A 20,405-nucleotide genomic window follows, 5' to 3' on the forward strand; every position below is an offset into this window, starting at 1 on the left:
GGTCAGGTCAGAACAGATGTCTGAGCTTAAGGGAGTTAAGTCTATGCTGAAAGATAGAAAGGGAGAAGAGGACATAAAAACGAATTTGTTTTTCCATACCACAAGGCTTTTGTGCCAAGACAGCCATGTGTGTCAAAGTCAGGGAATCCCTCCTCCTGGGAGCCAAGAGGAAGTCTCTCAAAACTAGAAGGGAAAGGTGTTTCCCCCACATCAGTCCAGCTTCGGAGACATTGTATTGGTGACATTATGTCCCTCTCCCAAAAAACAATGAAGTGTTCTGTGTGCTGACAACATAGCCTTAAAAAAACTAAAACTAAATTCTGCATTTTATAAAACTTGATAAAAATAGTATTTCAAACTGTACAGTCACCAGAAGTACGCAGTTATCAAAAATGCACACACTTCACTTGGCATCTCCAGCACCTTCAGCTTTCTGTGCCTGGTCTGTTTTGGCATCTCCATTTTCTGCAGGGTTATTCCCCTCCTTGCCAGCATCAGCTTTTCCCTTTTCCCCTTTGGTTACCTTCTCTCCCTCCTTTGCAGGTGCCTTTTTAGGCTTGGGCTCTGGCTTTGGAGGAGTAGGGTTAGGAGACAGCCTCATGGATCTTCTCTATGGTTCGTCCTTCACCTTGGCTTTATCTCCTTTAGCATCCCCTTCAGCCCTTCTCTCAGGTGTGGTGGCAGGATGTAGGCGCTGGGCGCGGGATGTGGCAGTGTGTGGGCTTTGGCTGGCCCAGGGGTCACTCTTGCCTCTTCTTCTTCACACTCAGGAAACAATTCTTATCCAGCTGGTACATGACTACTGCCCCAAACCAGAGTGCCCACTCCTTCCTCATGTCTAAAAACCTCCAGTCCTTTTCACAGTTTAGCAACCACAAGACTAATACTGTGGGCTAAGCATAGTGGCTCATGCCTATAATCCCATCACTTTGGGAGGCCAAGGTGGGAGGATGGCTTGAGCCCAACAGTTACAGACCAGTCTGGGCAACACAGGGAGACCCTCATCTCTACAGAAAATTTAACAAAAATTATCCAGGCATGGTCATGCACACCTATAGTCCCAGCTACTCAGGAGGCTGAGGTGGAAGGATTGCTTGAGTCCATGGCTGCCTTGAGCCATGATTTGCCACTGTACTCCAGCCTGGGAGACACAGCAAGGCTCTAAGACCCTGCCAAAAATAACAAAAAATAAAAAATAAAGAAAGAAAGAAGGAAGGAAGGGAGGGAGGGAGGGAGGGAGGGAGGGAAAAAGACTAACATTTTGATTTTTCACAACCAAGGTTTCTAAAACCTTCCTCCATTGCTATGGCTAGTCCCCATTGACAAGTATTTTGAATACTATTCCTGGAGAAAAGAGGTCGTGTTTTTAAAATGTAGCCAGAGTCAAGGAACAAATTTCTTTATCAAAGATACTCAATTACATTGTCCAATTAAACTATTATCATGCTCTTATAGAATTTCCTAACAGAATTTGAATCAACATCCCCTAACTCCTTTACTGCTCTCTGAATATGAAACCCATTTACTGTTATACATTTTTTTTTAATTTCAGTAGCTTTAGGGGTACAAGTGGTTTTTGGTTACATGGGAATTTGAAAAACACAAAACGGATAACAATTTTGGACTAATTTCTTTCATCTTTCTTAAGGTAGGAACCTCCTTCAAATGTGAACATTTCTCTGGATTGTTGAGACAACAGGATTAAATTAATGCTTTTTCATATTTCATCCTTCCTTCATTAAAAAAATACTTAACAGCCACTATGTGTCAAGTATCTTGTTGGGTACTAGAGATATAATAGCAATTAAGAAGTCCACCAGCTAGACACAGTGGCTCATGCCTATAAATCTCAGTATTTTGAGAGGCTGAGGAGTGAGGATCACTTGGACGTAGGAGTTCATGGTTACAGTGAGCTGTGATCAAGCCACTGCACTCGTTTGGGTGACAGAGCAAAACCTGTCTCTAAAAAAATGTAGAAGGTACACCATCATTACCTTCAGTTGAACTTTGAGTCAATTTGCAGTAGAATGCAGAGATGGCCCCATACTTCACCTATCCCTGTAAATGTGTCCTTTGCCTGCAACTTTGTAGTGCCCTCCCACTCTGACTGTGGACTTGTTCATGTGACTAACTTTGGCCAACAGAATAAGATAGAATTAATGGTATGCCTGTGCCTCCTCCAGGAGCCTTTCATGTTTCCTCTTACACATCTGCCACTAACATTAATGCATGCGTGGGATAACCTTCTGGAGGATGAGAGACTGTGCAGCAGTTGCTCCAGTTACCCAAACCAAGGTCTGGCTAGATCAGCCATGAAGCCAGCTTATCCCCAGATATATGAGTGAGTCCAGCCTTTACAGTTGCCCTGCCGACCTGCAACTGACGCCAAATACATGAGCAAACACTTATTGCTGAATGTCACTGATATTTTGTAGTTTAAAAAAATTACACAATATTATTGTGGCAACAGATGACTGACACATTGCTTAATCATAAAAAAAAAAAAAAGCACATTCACACAAAAAAAACTGGCCGGATGTGGTGGCTCACACCTATAATCCCAGCACTTTGGGAAGCTGAGGTGGGCAGATCACCTGAGATCAGGAGTTCAAGACCAGCCTGGGCAACATGGTTAAACCCTGTCTATACTAAAAATACAAAAATTATCTAGGCATGGTGGCATACACCTGTGGTCCCTGCTACTCGGGAGACTGAGGCAGGAGAATCACTTGGACCCAGGAAACAGAGGTTGCAGTGAGCCGAGATCACACCACTGCATTCCAACCTGGGCAACAGAGCGAACTCTGTCAAAGAAAAACAAACCAAAGCAAACAAAAACCCTATAAAACTGCAATGTGTTCTCTGAATGACAGGGAACACAGAAATATGAACGCATATAAGAGATAGTGTTGACCTAGACTGGTGGGGAGGGAGGTTAAGGAACATTTCTTTAAGGAAGAGATGTCTGAGCTAAGATCTGGAAGATACGCAGAAGTTAACCAGGTGAAGGGTAGAGGAAAGAGGTGTTCAAGTCACAGCAACTTCAAGTACAAAGTTCCTGTAGGGAAGGAGTACAGATGCTGAGTTACCTATAAGGCCAATGCAGCTGGAGAATGGAGATCAAGAGGCTGCAAAGAAAGGAGGCTGGAATGATAAGCAGTGATTGGAACAAATGAAACGCTTTGTAGATGATGCGACGGGTTTAAGGCTTGATCTAAAGAACTATGAGAACTACTGAATGGTTTTAAAATGTATATAAGTTGTTTTTCTCACATGCTTACTTTACCATGAAATGGGTAGGGAGTTTCTCATATTGAAGAAATTTGCCCATGAATTTCACAATCTAGTTCTGAAAAAAGGTGTTTATTTATTCATCCATTTAGTCAATGAACATTTATTGAGAGGTTCCAATTGGGAATAAATAAATGATTCAGAGATTAAATGAATGAGCCTGTGTCAAGCAATCTGATTGGCACTGGAGAGTGTCAAAGACAAGATTCCTGCTCTTGATAAGCTCACAGTCTAGTGGGGAAGATAGACACACAAGAAAGAGACTTCCTTGTTAACCCAGAGAAGGATGACGAATGTGCTTTAAAAGTGTAGAGAAAGAACATCTTGTTCTGTGAGGGTCAAACTGCATTCAATGAGAGTAAAATGAGCTTGAGGAAATTATGGCTCCTATTCTGGCCTGAGAGTTCTTGTCATATCTGATAGTGGTGGTTGAGGAGGAAGGAGGGTTGGAGTTATGCTGGCAATGGGGAGCAAACAAGGAAAAGAGATCTGGGGCACGTTCTACTCTGGAAGTCCATCTCCTAATCCAGGAGTCACAGATCAGTATTGGCCTTCAGCTATTTTCTATTTACTAGGTTCCTATTTACTAGGGATGTTCATTGTGCATCATCTGGTGGAAGACTTCAGAGTCTGGAAAGATATTTATAATTCTAAATAGATATTTCATATTCTCTCAAAGCTCCCAGGGGTACCTGTATAATAATCTGCCATTTTCTTTTTCTTTACTTTCTTTATTTTTTATTTATTTATTTATTTTTTTGAGACAGGGTCTTGCTCTGTTGCCCAGGCTGGAGTGCAGTGGAGCAATCACACTGCAGTCACTGCAGCCTTGGCCTCCTGGGTTCAAGTGATCCTCCTGCCTCAGTCTTCCAAGTAGCTGGAACCACAGGTGCAGGCCACTATGCCTGGCTAATTGTTTCTATTTTTTGCAGAGACATGATCTCACTATGTTGCTCAGGTTGGTCTTGAACTCCTAGGCTTAAGCAATCCTCTGGCCTCAGCCTCCCAAAGTGCTGGGATTACTTTGGTGTGAGCCACTGCACTCGGCAGGTACCTACAATTCAAAACAGATATTCCAGATTCTCTCAAGCTCCCAAGGAGGCCTGTATAAAAATCTGACATTTTCTAGGCAAAATGATAGAATATAATTTAAAAATCATGGGGCTTCATTTTTCCTTTAATTGGCATTTTAAAATGATAGAATAGGCAAATAAGAGCTCATTTTTCTAACTACAGGTTGGATGGATTTGGGAGTGAAGGTTGGATGACTGTATCTTTCAGTTTTAAAGATTTTTATGGGAATTCCATTTCCCTGAAGGTCCTGAGTTGTTCAAAAATTGGAAAAGGGCATGTAAGTGCTGTTAGTGCCAGCAGCTTCACTGAAAGAACTATTTTTCAGTTTACAATAGCAAAGACTTGGAACCAACCCAAATGCCCATCGATGATAGACTGGACAGGGAAAATGTGGCACATATACACCATGGAATACTATGCAGCCATCAAAAACGATGAGTTCATGTCCTTTGTAGGGACATGGATGAACCTGGAAACCATCATTCTCAGCAAACTGACACAAGAACAGAAAATCAAACACCGCATGTTCTCACTCATAGGCGGGTGTTGAACAATGAGAACACACGGACACAGGGAGGGGAGCACTACACACTGGGGTCTATTGGGGGGAAATAGGGGAGGGACAGCGGGGGATGGGGAGGTGGGGAGAGAGAGCATGGGGAGAAATGCCAGATATAGGTGAAGGGGAGGAAGGCAGCAAATCACACCGCCACGTGTGTACCTATGCAACAATTTGCATGTTCTTCACATGTACCCCAAAACCTAAAATACAATAAAAAAAAAAGAAAGAAAGAAAAAGAAAGAACTGTTTTTGCTCAAGTCCACACAGCATGCAGCCAGATAGTCTGGGTATTGCTGAGTGCTCACGGTGACATGGACTAAGAAAGAGTTTCAGGGGAACACTGAACTCTCCACTTTTGACCCCACTGGGTCACTTTTTTTTTTTTTTGAGATGGAGTCTTGTTCTATTACACAGGCTGGAGTGCATGGCACAATCTTGGCTCACTGCAACCTCTGGCTTCCAAGTTCAAGCAATTCTCCTGCCTCAGCTTCCCGAACAGCTGGGACTGCAGGCTCATTCCACTACGCCCAGCTAATTTTTGTATTTTTAGTAGAGACAGGGTTTCACCATGTTGGCCAGGCTGGTCTTGAACTCCTGACCTCAGGTGACCCACCTACCTCGGCCTCCCAAAGTGCTGGGATTACAGGCATGAGCCACTGCACCCAGTCTCCATTGGGTCATAAGGTTCACTTTGGGAAGTCAGTTCAAAAGTTCAGCAAGATGGGTCTTAGTGCTTGCTCTTCCAATAGTTTTGCTCATTATCCTGGATTCTGGCCTTTGATTCTCATCTTCTCTTGATTTGTAGAGTTAATCTGCCAACAAGCTTTGCTCTCCATCAGCAAATAAGAAACTGTTTTATGATGAAATACATTATAAACTCTATTCAGTATTCACATTCTCCGCAAATAAAGTTTGTAATTCTTACTATTGGCTAAGGTGTTTTTAAGGTAAAGATTAGAAGATGTTAAATATAAATCCCAAATTTATCTCTGGAGCTCAATTCCTTTTATACCTTCATGCCTGCTAGGAAATCCCCAAATTCCTAACAGTATCCATGGCGGTGAGCTTTTCTTCCCAAAGGTACTGCCTGTTTTATTATTAGAACTTGAATATTCTTTATATACTGAATACAGGTATGTATCTAGTGGGTGCTCAATAAATTATAGATATTAAACCATATGAAATTGCTGCTTTTAACAGAACAAAAATAGAAAATATTGACAATTTTAAATACTTCAACTTAATACTAGGTCTGCTGCATACAGCCGACATAGAAAGTCAAGTTTGAATTACGTTAAGTAATTTCAGCAGCAACCAGAAGGGTCAAATGCTCTTCATATTGTTCCTTTTGAAAAAAAAATTGACAGCAGGTCAGACACGGTGGCTCACACCTGTAATCTCAGCACTTCAGGAGGCTGAGGGAGGAGGATTGCTTGAGCCCGGGAGTTCAAGACCAGCCTGGGCAAGATGGCAAAACCCTATCTCTACCAAAAAATAAAATAAAATTATCTGGGCATGGTAGTGCACATCTGTAGCCCCAGATACTTAAAAGGCTGAGGTGGGAGGGTCACCTGAGCCTCAGGAGGTCGAGGCTGCAGTGAGCCATGATCACATCACTGCACTCCAGCCTGGGCAACAGAGTGATACCCTGTCTCAAAACAAAGACAGCAGAAGATTGGAATGATTGAGTCATTTCTTATTTCAAAGTGCCCAGAACCAATGGGTACAAAGCTGACCTTCAAGAGATATATGTTTTATTAAGTAGGTAAATCTACTTATCATAAGTCATATTCACAATTGAAAGGCTATAAAGGCTATAATTTGATAATATTGCTTAAGACCCTTTGCACTAACTGAATTAAAATACAAATAACAAATACCAAGAAAAAGAAGAGAAATAAGTTTGCAGGCCTCATCTGCTAGCACAGCTAACTACCCATGTCTTGACGGAAATGAATTCTTATAAGGGTTGAATATTCTCCTAGAGCTCATTTATATTTCTGTCATGATCCAATAAGTTCCAAGAGTGAGAGAAACTACATTTCACATAGCCCACATGAGCCCTGGCACATCTAATCTGCAATCTCTACTTTTAATTTATATCTGAAAAATGAATGAAATGAACATCTACAGGGATATAAAAGCCAGGGTCACATAAACACAATGCGTAATTCTATTACACCTGATGCCCAGCTCTGAACAAATAAACTCTATTACATATGCTAGCTTTGTATCAAAGAGAGTAAACCAAACTGCTCCCCGCCAGGAGACATGCAAATCTGTCAAATAATACAGCATTCAGCCCAACCCACTGCCTTGATCGTGTGTGTGTGTGTGTGTGTGTGTGTATTTAAAACCAAGTTTTAATTTTAATAGCATTCCTTTTTAATTTAAGCAAAGCAAAATGGAAGTGACAGTGAAACAGATGCAAAAGTATGGTGAAAAATATCTCCTTGGACAAAGCTATTTTAATGAAAGCAACACTCTATGCAGGCTTCCTGATTCCTTTTAGTTATTCAACCACCCAAATTAGATTCACTTCACTAGCTGTCTTCATCAGATTGACAAAACTAGGGACTATCCAAAAGAAATAAAAGGTGAGGGTTTTCTTTAAAGCGGGATATCAGGTTTTGAACACAAACATGTAGCTTAAGTGAAGGAACTTGATTAAACCCACAATTCAAAATAATGATGAACTGAATGCTGGAATTCAGCTGCCTGACACACTTTAGCATATGAATTAAATTTTCTGTTCCCTAACCCACTTAAAAAAACTATATTCAAACATCTCCTTTCAAAGAATTGGCCATATGTGACATGAACAGACTCTTGGGTCGACATGGGGCTTGGCTTGCAATTTCTGAGTTTGCTAGAAAAGTGAGTTTATTGCCTTATGTTAAAATGGACACTGGTGGATTTATTTGAGTATATGACACTATAATAACCATGCCTATTTAACCAAATGTGCCATCACTAAAATACATACAGGTGTAACAGCAGTTGTTCCTTGAGTTTAATACCATAAAGGGATGTTTATGGCCAGGTGCTGAAGAAGGCACTTCAAACAATGAGGTGAGTACATGTGATGATAGGGAAAGAATTCTCATGATATATGACATGTATCTTCCTAGCACATTCACAATTCTGAAGCAAAATGTTTTTCATAAAACCTTCATTCCACAAATAGAATTTAAAAATGGCATTGTAGCATATGGCCATGTAAATTGTAAATGCAATCCACATGTCTTCAGCAACGCCAGTGTGGATGGGCTAATGAAGATGCAAATGGAAAAAGGTATACTACTGAGTTGGCTACCTCAGAACACCCAGATGGCCCAGAAATTCCAGACCATTTTGTGAATACCAAAAGGAAAAATGTGATCAGGATATAATTACAGCCTTTATAATTACGGTCTTACAGATCTAAGATTTCACATAGTTTAAATATCACAAGATGCAGAGGAAGACCTAAATGCTTTGTGAATTATATGAGAAGGAAAAAAGGAAGCAAATCAATTATAAAGAGGTGGAGGTTAGATGATTTCCAATTATTGCTATTGCACTGTAGGGAGACGGATTGAGTTTTGTGGCGGAGATTAGATACAGCTGATTAAGTCCTGAAGAGTTTAGTTAGCTGGGGAGGAGCTACAGTTTGAGTACATTTTAAGTTTATTCTTTAAAGCACTGTACTTTACACACATTGCGTCACAGTTATTGCCATTTTGAGATTAAGACACTAAAGCTCAGAGAGATGAAATAATTTCCTCAAAGTCACAAAGCTAGTAAGTGCCCAAACAGCAATGTGAATTCCAAGTCTAACTAATTCCAGAGCCTACATAAGAGCTAACCAAGCCAGCCTTTCATGTATCACCTTTACAACTTTTGCCAGACTATGTACCATCTGGGCTGTAATCTACTTAATATGATACTCTAAACTTATATATTTATACTTTAAAATGTTTATTTAAAATGGTACGTATATACCATGGAATACTATCTGGCCATAAAAAAGAATGAGATCATGTACTTTGCAGGGTCGTGGTTGGAGGCCATTACCCTTAGCAAACTGACACCAGAACAGAAAACCAAATACTGCACGTTCTCACTTATAAGTGGGAGCTAAATGATGAGAACACATGAATACCTAGAGGGGAAAGACACACACTGGGGCCTATAAGAGGGTGGAGGCTGGAAGGAGGGAGAGGATCAGGAAAAACAACTAATGGGTACTAGGCTTCATACCTGATGAAATAATCTGCACAACAAAATCCCACTACACAAGTTTACCTGTGTAACAAACCTGCATGTGTACCCCAGAACTTAAAAGTTTAAAAAATGAAAAATGTATAATGGCATTTTAAATTATTTTTTATTTTTACTTTTTTGAGACAGGGTCTCATTCTGTGGGCCAGGCTGAAGTGCAGCGATGCAATCTCAGTTTACTGCAACCTCCACCTCCTGGGCTCAAGAGATCCTCCTACCTCAGCCTTATGAGTAGCTGGAACTGCAAGGCACATGCCACTACACCTGGCTAATTTATTGTACATTTTATAGAGACAGAGTTTTACCATGTTGCCAGGCTGGTCTCAAACTCCTGGGCTCAAGCAATCTACGCACCTCAGCCACACAAAGTGCTGAGACTACAGGTGTGAGCCTCTGTGCCAAGCCTTCTAATACTATTATTAATGAAAAATAGTTAACTGTCAGTGGCATAAGCAGAAGGCAACTATAAAAGTAAAAGTAAATTTAGTCTAGCTAAATACTGTTGCTTACCAAAGCTCTGATCCTGGGGCCTTCCTTTTCCCTGTAAAGAGGGCTCTGAGAACCAGGGAGGTTTTAGAGAACTTCTTGCGCCCAAATGAGGCTATTCTCTGGATGTAAACATAAGGCCTGAAAGAGAACTAAAAAGGGAATTCTATTCTTGTCATGTGATGCCGTCCTGTTTGATGCCATGTGGTGTGCCACCTGTATTCACTGTGCCTTCCACCTGTGACATGCTGGCCTTGTTTTGGGAAAGCATGTGCCCATTGGCTGAGCATTTTTTGTGAGCTGGATCAAGGGAAGATGGAAGGGAGTGATTGGATCTGATCATTTTTTTTCAAACCCAAATTCAACTTGAAGGAAACTAGATGCCTGTTTCCATGTATGGCTCAATTAAATTTTATATATAACAAATCTGAGATCAAACTCAAAATTAAGCATAGAGCTAAAAATCTTACACGATATTGATGTCCAACAGCATTCAAACATGTTGGCTCTATTACTGGATATTGTTTGCCATGCTTCCTGGATAAACTATGGGATATTGGTGTGCAAGCCACACCAGGCCTCTCCCTCTTACAAAACTTTGCCTTGGAGAAGACAGGCTGGAAGTTCTTAGTGACTTGCCTACTCCTGGGCAAACCTCAATGGTTATATGAGACCCCAAAGTTATTTCTTAGCATATTTTTTTCCTGGGCTTCTCCTTCTATTTACAAATATAGAACAGACTGGTGTGGTGGCTCACACCTGTAATCCCAGCACTTTGGGAGGCTGAGGCGGGCGGATCATGAGGTTAGGAGTTCAAGACCGGCCTGGCCAATATGGTGAAACTCCATCTCAAAAAATTACAAAAAATTATCCAGGTGGGGTGACGTACACCTGTAGTCCAAGCTGCTCAGGAGGCTGAGGCAGGAGAATTGTTTGAACCCTAGAGGTGGAGGTTGCAGTGACCAAGATTGTGCCACTGCACTCCAACCTGGGTGACAGAGTGAGACTCCGTCTCAAAAAAAAAAAAAAAAAAAATACAGAACAACAGCATGGCTATTAGAGTACCAAGACCATCACCAAAAAATACTAAAACTCAACTCCACGATCAAACAGAATGATCAAAAGATATTTGTATATTCTTATTTCAAAGGTATTTTATTTCTTAATATTCTATCATTTGACTCACTAGTATGCTTAACAGTGTATATAAAATTTTGCAAAAATTCAACCAGTACTCTATCAACCCAGAAAAAGCCATATTCATGCATTCAAACCTACTATGTAGTACACACACACACACACACACACACACACACACACACACTCATTAGTTGTTTGTTTTTAAATAACTGAATTTCAGTAGCAAAAAGGGTAAGGGATCCTAAGTGGTAAATATATAGAAACTGAAAGAAATGCAAATTCAGATTCATGTCAGGAAACAGATTTTCAAATGGTGATAAAGTTGTACACAAGACTGTTTAAGAAAAAGCACCAGAGTCACTGGGAAAAAAAATGAAACGGGCAGTTTAAATGTCATCCTGGGAGGAATAGCATATTAACTGGCAAAGCAGCCTAATAACCTACAGGCCCTCTACATGTTCCAAGTATTTAGACTTCTGAGGAAATACATGTTTATTTTACAATTAGGAAAGCATACTACTTGCCTCTTAAAGTTTTTAGGAACCAGCAACTAGTTTAATTATTAGCAGAGTTCCTTGGCCAAATTATTTCTTCCAAAAAAGCTGATAACCTCACATAGTCCACATTCCTTTTTGCAATCCTAAGGCCTGGCACAATGACTGGCACACAAACATTGCTAAATGAAAACCCATGATGGGTAAATTAGTATATAGGTGAGATCTTGCTCTTAAATACAATATAATTTGGCCAGATTTTGGAAATGTGAAGAGAGAGTTGATGTGAATGCCAATTGTCCTGCCTTTCTCTAGCAAAGTATCAATGTAACATTCACGATCCTTTCTCAAATATTTCAAATAGCATATCCTACACTTTCTTAGTTGACACAATTATAGAAATAGTTTTAGAAAATATGCTCTAAAGTACATTTTTATGTAAAAGAAAAGCATAGGCATGAAACAATATTCCACCACACACCTGTGGTTCAGTAATCATTTTGCTGTTTTAGTGAAATATCCTCAGAGCAACTGAAACTGCTAAATATAAAGGAATAAAAACAGAAACAAGGATGATAAGCAATTTCTATTTCTACTGAAATCTGAAAATATAGAATCTCTATTTTTAATTTGAAGTCTAGAAATGAAACCAAAATGTATCTTTTCTATAGCTGAGTCTAAAAACCAAGTTTCTTTGTAAAATAAACAGGAAAACTTTTTTTTTAATAGGGGAAAGTATTATTCTCCAGGTCATACCATTTTAATGCATCAGACCCCAATTTTTATATCTTGGTTTCTGGAACCTGAAGCAACTGGTTCTCTGTTGATTACTAATTTGAGGGAGGAAAGCTGTCAGGAAGGAGGCAAACTGTAAGTCAGAGCTCGGCCTTCTGGATTTGAGAGGAACTGCATACACCAGACAAGTGTGGAGGCCACATTCAGAAACTCCCAAGGGGGATGGTGACGTTCTGTAGTTAAAACTTAGAATCTTCTCAATTGGAGAATTGAGAGATAGCTTCTCAATTAGAAACACCTCAGTTCTAAGAAGATGCTGTCTTTTATTCCTGAACTTGACTCCATAAAAGCAAATGCTCCCTATTTCTCCAGTTCAAAAGATTTCATCAAATGTAAAGCCTGGGTTAAGCACCAGAGAGCAATGCTTCTCAAACTTTTAGAGTGCATACAAATCCCAGAGAGCTGGTTAAAATGCAGACTTTGACTCACTCGGTCGTGGGGGATGCCCACAGTTTGTATTTCTGATAAGCTCCCAGGTGATGTGGATGCTACTGATTTGTGGACCACACTTAGTACAAGAACATAGAGAATACACAGCTGTGGCTTCCTTGACTTTACCATCTGGTGGGGAAAGTCTATAAGTAAATATGTAACCATTACAGTTTGACTTCACACTGTTCCCACCTACTGATTATCTAATATGGTTGTACCACAATTTTTTTTTTTTGAGACGGAATCTCTCTCTGTCACCCAGGATGGAGTGCAGTGGCATGATGCGGCTCACTGCAATCTCCACCTGCCGGGTTCAAGCGATTCTCCTGCCTCAGTCTCCTGAATAGTTCGGACTACAGGCGTGTGCTACCACGCCCAGCTAATGTTTTGTATTTTTAGTAGAGATGGGGTTTCACTGTGTTAGCCAGGATGGTCTCGATCTCCTGACCTCATAATCTGCCCCCTTGGTCTCCCAAAGTGCTGGGATTACAGGCATGAGTTACTGCACCCAGTCTGTACTACAATTTTATTTTATTTCTGCTTGAAAACTTCTTTTCATGAATATGTTGAAACATAATTGTATAAAATTACACAAAAAAAGACAAATCTGTTATGAAGTTTTACTTTAAAAAAGAAATCAATTATGAGAAAACAAGAATTACACATTACACTTTCTTGACTGAAATAAATGAAAGTGTTTCAATAAAGAGGAAATCAACTCCCCCCATAAACATCCAATTATTCAATTAAAGTTTCTTGGGTAAAGTCAACATCAACCAGAAATGTTGATTTTATACCTATTTCTACCTCCTGTTTTAAACAATCAGGTGTCAAAAGATAAGTTTCCTACTCATTCCATAAATATTTACTGAGCGTCAACTATACGTTAGGCACTGGGCTGGGTACAGAGGTAAACAGTTAATGAATGAGGGGAGCCAAACAAGAAATGAGTAAGCAATGAATTGGTAATAGAAAACTAAGTGATAGAAGATAAAGAACCAGCCTCCAAGATAGCCCACAATGATCCTCATCTCCCGGTATTCATTTTCTTGTACAGACCTCTTCCAAGCTAACTAGGACAGACCTGTGTAACCAATAGGATGCTGCGGAAATGACAGAGCGTGACTTCTGAGGCTAGGTCATAAAAGGCACTGTAGCTCCGCCTTGCTCTCTTGGCTCTTTTGCTCTGAGGGAAGCCAGCTGGTCTGTCATGACGGCACTTATGCAGCCTCACGGAGCGATCCACATCATGAGGAACTAACCAAGCACTGACTTGCCAGGTTTTTGAGTAGGCCACTTTGGAGGCAGATTCTCCAGCCTCGGTCAAGCCTTCAGAGATGATTACAGCCCTGGCTGATGACTCAACTGCACCCTCATGAGAGACCTTGAGCCAGGACCACCCAGCCAAGCCACTCCTGGATTCCTGATCCACAGAAACTGTGTGAAACAATAAATGATTATTATTTAAAGCCACTAAGGTTTGGGGTAATTTGCTGTGCTTCAATAATGGAGAACTAATACAGAAGAGAGGTGGGTGAGAAGGTGAGAACACACCTCCTTAAACAGGGGGTCAGGAGGCTTCTTTGAGAAGGAGACATTTAAGCTGAGAATGGATAAAATGGACCCGGCTCTGGAGTAGAAAGAACTGCTTCAGTCTCCCAAGTAGCTGGGATTATAGGCACGTGCCACCACGCCTGGCTATTTTTTTTTTTTTTTTTTTTTTTTTTTTAGTAGAGATGGGGTTTCTCTATGTTGGTCAGGCTGGTCTCGAACTCCCGACCTCAAGTGATCTGCCCACCTTGGTCTCCCAAAGTGCTGGAATTACAGGTGTGAGCCACTGCACCCGGCCACCCAGCTAATTTTTCAAAAAATTCGCAGTTAAGACAGGGTCTCACTATGTTGCCCAGGCTGATCTCAAACTCCTGAGCTCAAGCGATCCTCTTCCCTTGGCCTCCCAAAGTGTCTGTATTACAGGCATAAGCCGCCGCTTCCAGCCCTGAAACCATTTTTATAACTCACAATGAAATAAATAAGTTAGAGGGGTGGGAAGGAGAGGTGTTGTGTGATAATATTGGGAAAGAATTCCCAGTGCTTCTTTCTCACCACAAACCGTAACCCATCCTAACCCTTTGAAACATATTAAAGGGGCAGCACTTGAAAAGACAAACAGAATGTAAATAATTCATACAATAAGAATGCCCAAACTGAATTTTCAACCTCAAAACAAAACCTGTCTGGAGAAGTGTATTAAATTCTGGTTGTTTTCATTACTTGGGCTTCTCACAGTATATCTTTACTGATTTAAATCTAACTTTGAAATAGAAATTCTTCTCCTCATGGACAGTAGCTGCTCTTATTTTTGTGTGGCTCTCTAGACTTCCCTGCAAAGTCTTCTGCTGCTCTTGAGCAATCACGCAGAATCACAAGTGCTGTGGGCTCAGAGAAACTTCAATCTCGGTGGTGATCTTGACTACTTAATTGAACGGAAAGTCATTTGCTTAATGGAAAGTATTATAGCATATGGTACCATTCCAATCAAGGTTTAATCTATTTAAAAGCAGACTTTCAAGAACATAAACCTGTATTTTCTTTCTAAAAAGAATCACTTCACAGTTGAAGTTCACAGAAATTTTAAACTCTTGATCCACAGCCAACACTGACATGGTTTTACTCCTCTAATACTACAGTTGCCTTTCTGAATTCACTGGGAACATTTTTAGCCAACAAGGTTTAACAGACACATGATCTTAATGTATCCGAACTCTGGAAAACTGAAAGCTGGAAATCTGGACCATATTGTAAAAAGTAATCTGAGATGCCAGTGAGTGTGGAATGAGGGGCAGAGAGGCATTAAGCAAACATACAAATTAGGGTTTTATTTACATCTTTGATTATAAATTAGATGTTTTGTCTAGATTAAAGCCATTAATATGCACAAGTAGAAAAAATGTGTTTGAATGTGATATAGTTTGAATTTCTCACATTTAAGTATGACAAGACAACACAAGAATAATATGGGACACATAGGAGAATTGAGACAGAACCACGGCTGCCTGGTTAAAGGTTATTTCTGGTTCCATAGTAAAAGAAAAGTTAGGACACGTAAGAGAAATCACTACATACTATTTATGTATAGTTTGGGTGCTGTCTTAGTTCATTTGTGCTATAATAACAAAATATCTGAGACTGGATAATTTATGAAGAACAGAAATTTACTCTCACAGTTCTGAAGGCTGGGAAGTCCAAGATCAAGGTGCCAAGATCGTCCAAGATGGCACCCTGTTGCTGTATCCTCTGGAGAAGCCAAATGCTGTGTCTTCACATAGCAGAAGAGATGGAAGGCCAAAAGGCCTAAGTTAGTTCCCTTTTGCCCATTTATAAGGAATGCTCATTACTTTATCACTTACCAAAAGGCCTACCTCTTAATAGCACCACAATGGCGATTAAGTTTCAATGTGAATTTTGGAGGGGACATATTCAAACCATAGCAAGTGCTGTATGAATTTTATAATAAATTTTCCATAGTTCTCACTACAGTATATGGATTCAGTCATTCTTAACACTCTCTGTGTTATTTTCATAATCTTCTATGGTAATGAATCCATTCCAATATTATGTTAAACATAAAATGTCTGAATTAAGGTAGATTATATTCAACTATTTAGAATCAAGATTCTGTAAATGATCCCTTATTTCAGATTCGTCAATAAGGTCTTTTTGTGTAATGAAATAAACATTTTATTTCCCCAAAACATCTCTTACAGAGAGTGCTGCATTTCCTTGCAAGGAATGCTTTTATAATTCAAATAGGGTAAAAGCATAAGATGCTAATGTCATGTTTAGCAAAAAAATGGTTCTTAAATTACAACATATAATATTAGGAGAGAAATTTGCATCCCTACAACAAAAAAGAAGGAAGTAGACGAGAGTAAGTAGGCAAGGGCATTGCTTGGGAGAGGGGTGTGAAGGTAGAGAGGAAAACTTCAGATCTGGGATAAAGGAGGATCTCTAGTTGACAGAAGTATTGAATATAAACTCTTAAGCTGTTTGCTTGAAGAGAGAAGTATGGGTGTGTTGAGGGGTGGGATTTACACATAATATAAATCTCATCCTCTATGTACTCATTCCTTACTAAGATACTACCCACCAATTCTTCTGTGGTCATAGATTCCTCACTAAGTTCCAAGTCTGGGTTGCAATGAGGAGAAAACAGAGCTGGAATGAACAGAAACAGAAACTGAAGGACAAAGAGCAGGTGACACTTGGGTTTTTAAAATAATAATTATTAGGTTGGTGCAAAAGTAATCACAGTTTTTGCCATTAAAAGTAATGGCAAAAAGCACAATTACTTTTGCACCAACCTAATAGTATTATACCTCAGTATGAAAAATATTAGGAATATTTAGGAAAAACATTAGGAATACCTAATAGTATTATTCCTCACTGTGAAAAATAAACCTGATATATATAAACATGGAATAAAATCTACACACTAACAAATGATTATTCTTCTCAATACAAGTACAATTGACACCATAATTTACAGATCTGCCAGTCCTTTTCTGCCTTTGTATCTGGCAACACTCATTTCTTGAGCTAAAGGCCAGTATTTTTTTGTTTTTTTTGAGATGGAGTCTCGCTGTGTTGCCCAGGCTGGAGTGCACAATCTTGGCTCACTGCAACCTCCACCTCTCAGGTGCAAGAGATTCTCCTGCCTCAGCCTCCTGAGTAGCTGGGACTACAAGCACCTGCAACCACGCCTGGCTAACTTTTGTATTTTTTTAGTAGAGACAAGGTTTCACCATATTGGCCAGGCTGCTCTTGATTCCTGACCATGTGATCTGTCTGCCTCAGCCTCCCAAAGTGCTGAGATTACAGGCGTGAGCCACCGTGCCCAGCCAAATGCTAGTCTTATAAATACCTCTCCCCTAAGAGAAACAAATGGCACAATAAGTGTCAGCTTGGGAAGGGGTGGAGGGGGTTTTTGAAGAGGGACTGGCCATCTGAGAATTAAATGAGATGATGCTGGCAAAGAGCTTCTATCAATATCCTACATGTATTAAACACAGCAAATGTGACCAGTTATTCACAGGAATAATAGTAGAAACACATTAATTCCTTCTGCCTGCTTCTGTCTCTAGGGAAAGGTTTTGCCCTGATCCATGAGAGAGACTATTACCTAGAAGATAGAAGGGGGACAGGGCTAGGGAAGAGATTATCTCTCTGCCCCAGAATAATCTACTGAGAAGTTAATGTGGGATCCACCTCTCTTAGTACTAATGGTTTTTCTCTCCACTTTAAAGTCTAGCTGAAAGAAGCCTCCAGCATTCTCAGCAATTAGAATGAAGTCTCTGGGTTCTAAATGCATCTTTGATAGATGCCTCTAACTGCATCAACGTGGCAGGCGCATTTCTCCCAGCATTTCATGTGAATCCTCCCTGTTGTCTAAGGATAAATAACTACACAATCATGTCAGTAGTCCTCAACATAAACTCACCAGGGGTTTTAGTTACTCTCCAGTGATGATGTCTTATACAAAATCAGGGAAATGAAAATCCAGTCAGTGTGTGTGCATGTGTGTTGATGTCCCAGGCTATCCCCAGAACAGTCAGGGCATCATTTCAGTTCCAATAGAGGAATAAGACAGGAACCCATGTCCAGTTCAGGTGTGTGAGACAGCACTGCACCCTGTAGAATGGGTCAGAAGAACGAGTGATTTCCCAGTGACACTGCCTGCAGCATCCCTCCTTCCCTTGGGACACATAAATGAGTAGCTACAAACCCAAGCTGTGGAGCCAAACAAACCTGGGTTCACATCTCAACCTGCTACATGCTCACTGTTTCATCCCAAGCAACCTCTGTAATCCTCAAATTTCTCATGAGTAAATGGTGATCATCCTATATATCCAGCATAAAGTTGTGAGGATTAAGCAGGACAATCTAAACACAGTATGTGGTGTACGGTAAATCCCCAATGAATTTAGCAACACCAGGAGAAATGCAGAGGGAGTCCCTGTCCCTTTGTTGCAGAGGACATGTTGCTATGAGGGTCCAGGTGTTCTTCCTCCCACCCAGGTCTCTAGTTGGGTGAATCAGAAGAAAAGCATCTTATTTCCCACATGGGCCTAAGAGTAAACATGTTGAACAAACTATGTATATATACACACACACACACACTCACATACATACATACACAGAAACATATGCACACATACATATATACACATACTTACACACACATGCATATATATGTATACACACATATATAAAAATACAACTGCTATAGATCTCACAAATGAAAATGCCAATCTCTGCAAGTTCATTCTATACATAACTTTTATAAATCCAGGAACCCATACAAACTAGTTTCAGAGGATCATCCCTTTCAAAGAAACAGTCCAACAACCAAAAGTAATTAATAATAGATACAATTCTTTATTTAAGGTCTCATATTTCATCAAAGGCACACTCATCAATAATCTATTGACATGATTTTTAAAGTCCCTTTGCTTTCTCCTCTTGAAATCCATTATACTATCCAACTGCAATGGAACTTCTGTCCTCCTACCCTACCCACTTACCTCAAGCCCATCCTTTTAGTATATAGATCAGCCTAGCCTCTCCTCCAGAAAGCAGGGCTCACTTCTACTTAGGAGAGAGAAAAGTGAGTGAACTAAAACATGGTTGTCCTTGGTGATCATGAAGAAAGGGGCAGCAGTGCAGACTCATCTAAGTGACTTTTGTCTCTGTTAAACTATATTTGGCCTGAATTACATAAGGACAGTTGAGTCTTCATGTAATTAACTGCCATCTAACTTAGTACATAAACTAACTGAAAGTCTAACTTACGAGTATACTTTTGTAACAATCAGCCAGTCACAGCAGCTGGGCTTGAGTCGATCACAGGCAGCCAACTGATCAGACCATATTCAAATAATGCAAGTGCCAAGCTGTAATCAATCAAGTTTCCATACCTGATTTTTGTCCTCTATCCATAAATGCTGCCTACCTATGTAGTGAAGCAGGGCTCTCTGAACTCTTCTGGTTCTGAGAACTGAGTGATTCCTGTATCATTCTTTGCTCAATTAAACTTTGTGAAATTTAATATGTCTAAACTTTTTCTTTTAACACCTCTGCACATACGAAATACAAGAATACATCCCTGTACCTTTTCTTCTCCCTCATTCTTAATTCATGGCTTTATTTTCAAATATAAAGATGCAAAGATAGAAAACCTTCCTACCCCAAAGTAAGAATGCATGTTTCCTATCTCTCCTTTGCCTTTTCTTTAAAAAAAAGCAAAAAGTCATCAAGATGTTAATGCTGAGATAAGTCATTGGAAGAAGGATGGAAAGAAACTACAAGAAATGATAGACAGGGTGCTGCCAAGCAGCTAATCTGTTTTTATAATATACTTCAGACATAAATGGCATTTGTATTAAGTGAAGAAAACTCCTCTTCCCCTCCCCTACGCAAAAGGAGAGGCAAAGGAATGCAAAGGAAGTGGTAATTGCCAGGTGTCTAGATATGGGACACTGCCCTCTAGTGTACTTAAAAATTTTCTGAATCCCTTTGTCAGATATCTTTACCTGAACGATAGAAGGAAACAGAATAAAACATGAACTTCTGTTGAACTATCCAATAGAATCATTTTTTAAAATGCTGTCAATTATTAAGAGAGTGATATGATGGCTTCCCACCACCTCACTATCTGTTGGTGCCAACACTATCTTCAGGCCCTACGCATTCCTTGTTTCAGTCCAACAGATTGCCAAAGGGCAGAAGAAATATTAAAGATATTTCACAACTGGTGTGGCATAGGCAGTAGCCACCAGAACAGATGCCCGAAAGATGACAGCTGGCAGCAA

At 40.0% G+C, this 20,405-nt stretch overlaps 1 protein-coding gene and 1 pseudogene across 1 annotated transcript in view; both read right to left on the reverse strand.

Annotated features, from left to right (window-relative positions):
- The window catches only part of MCC (MCC regulator of WNT signaling pathway), a 461,802-nt gene that overhangs the window by 285,845 nt on the left and 155,552 nt on the right, over positions 1–20,405 (reverse strand). The gene's annotated exons all lie outside the window — the stretch shown is intronic.
- On the reverse strand, positions 404–19,129 carry LOC110567484 (non-histone chromosomal protein HMG-17-like; annotated as a pseudogene).

The sequence above is a fragment of the Aotus nancymaae genome, unplaced genomic scaffold, assembly GCF_030222135.1.
Source record: "Aotus nancymaae isolate 86718 unplaced genomic scaffold, 86718_ANA_hifiasm-v0.15.2.pri h1tg000014l, whole genome shotgun sequence".
In the NCBI taxonomy this organism is placed as follows: domain Eukaryota; kingdom Metazoa; phylum Chordata; class Mammalia; order Primates; family Aotidae; genus Aotus; species Aotus nancymaae.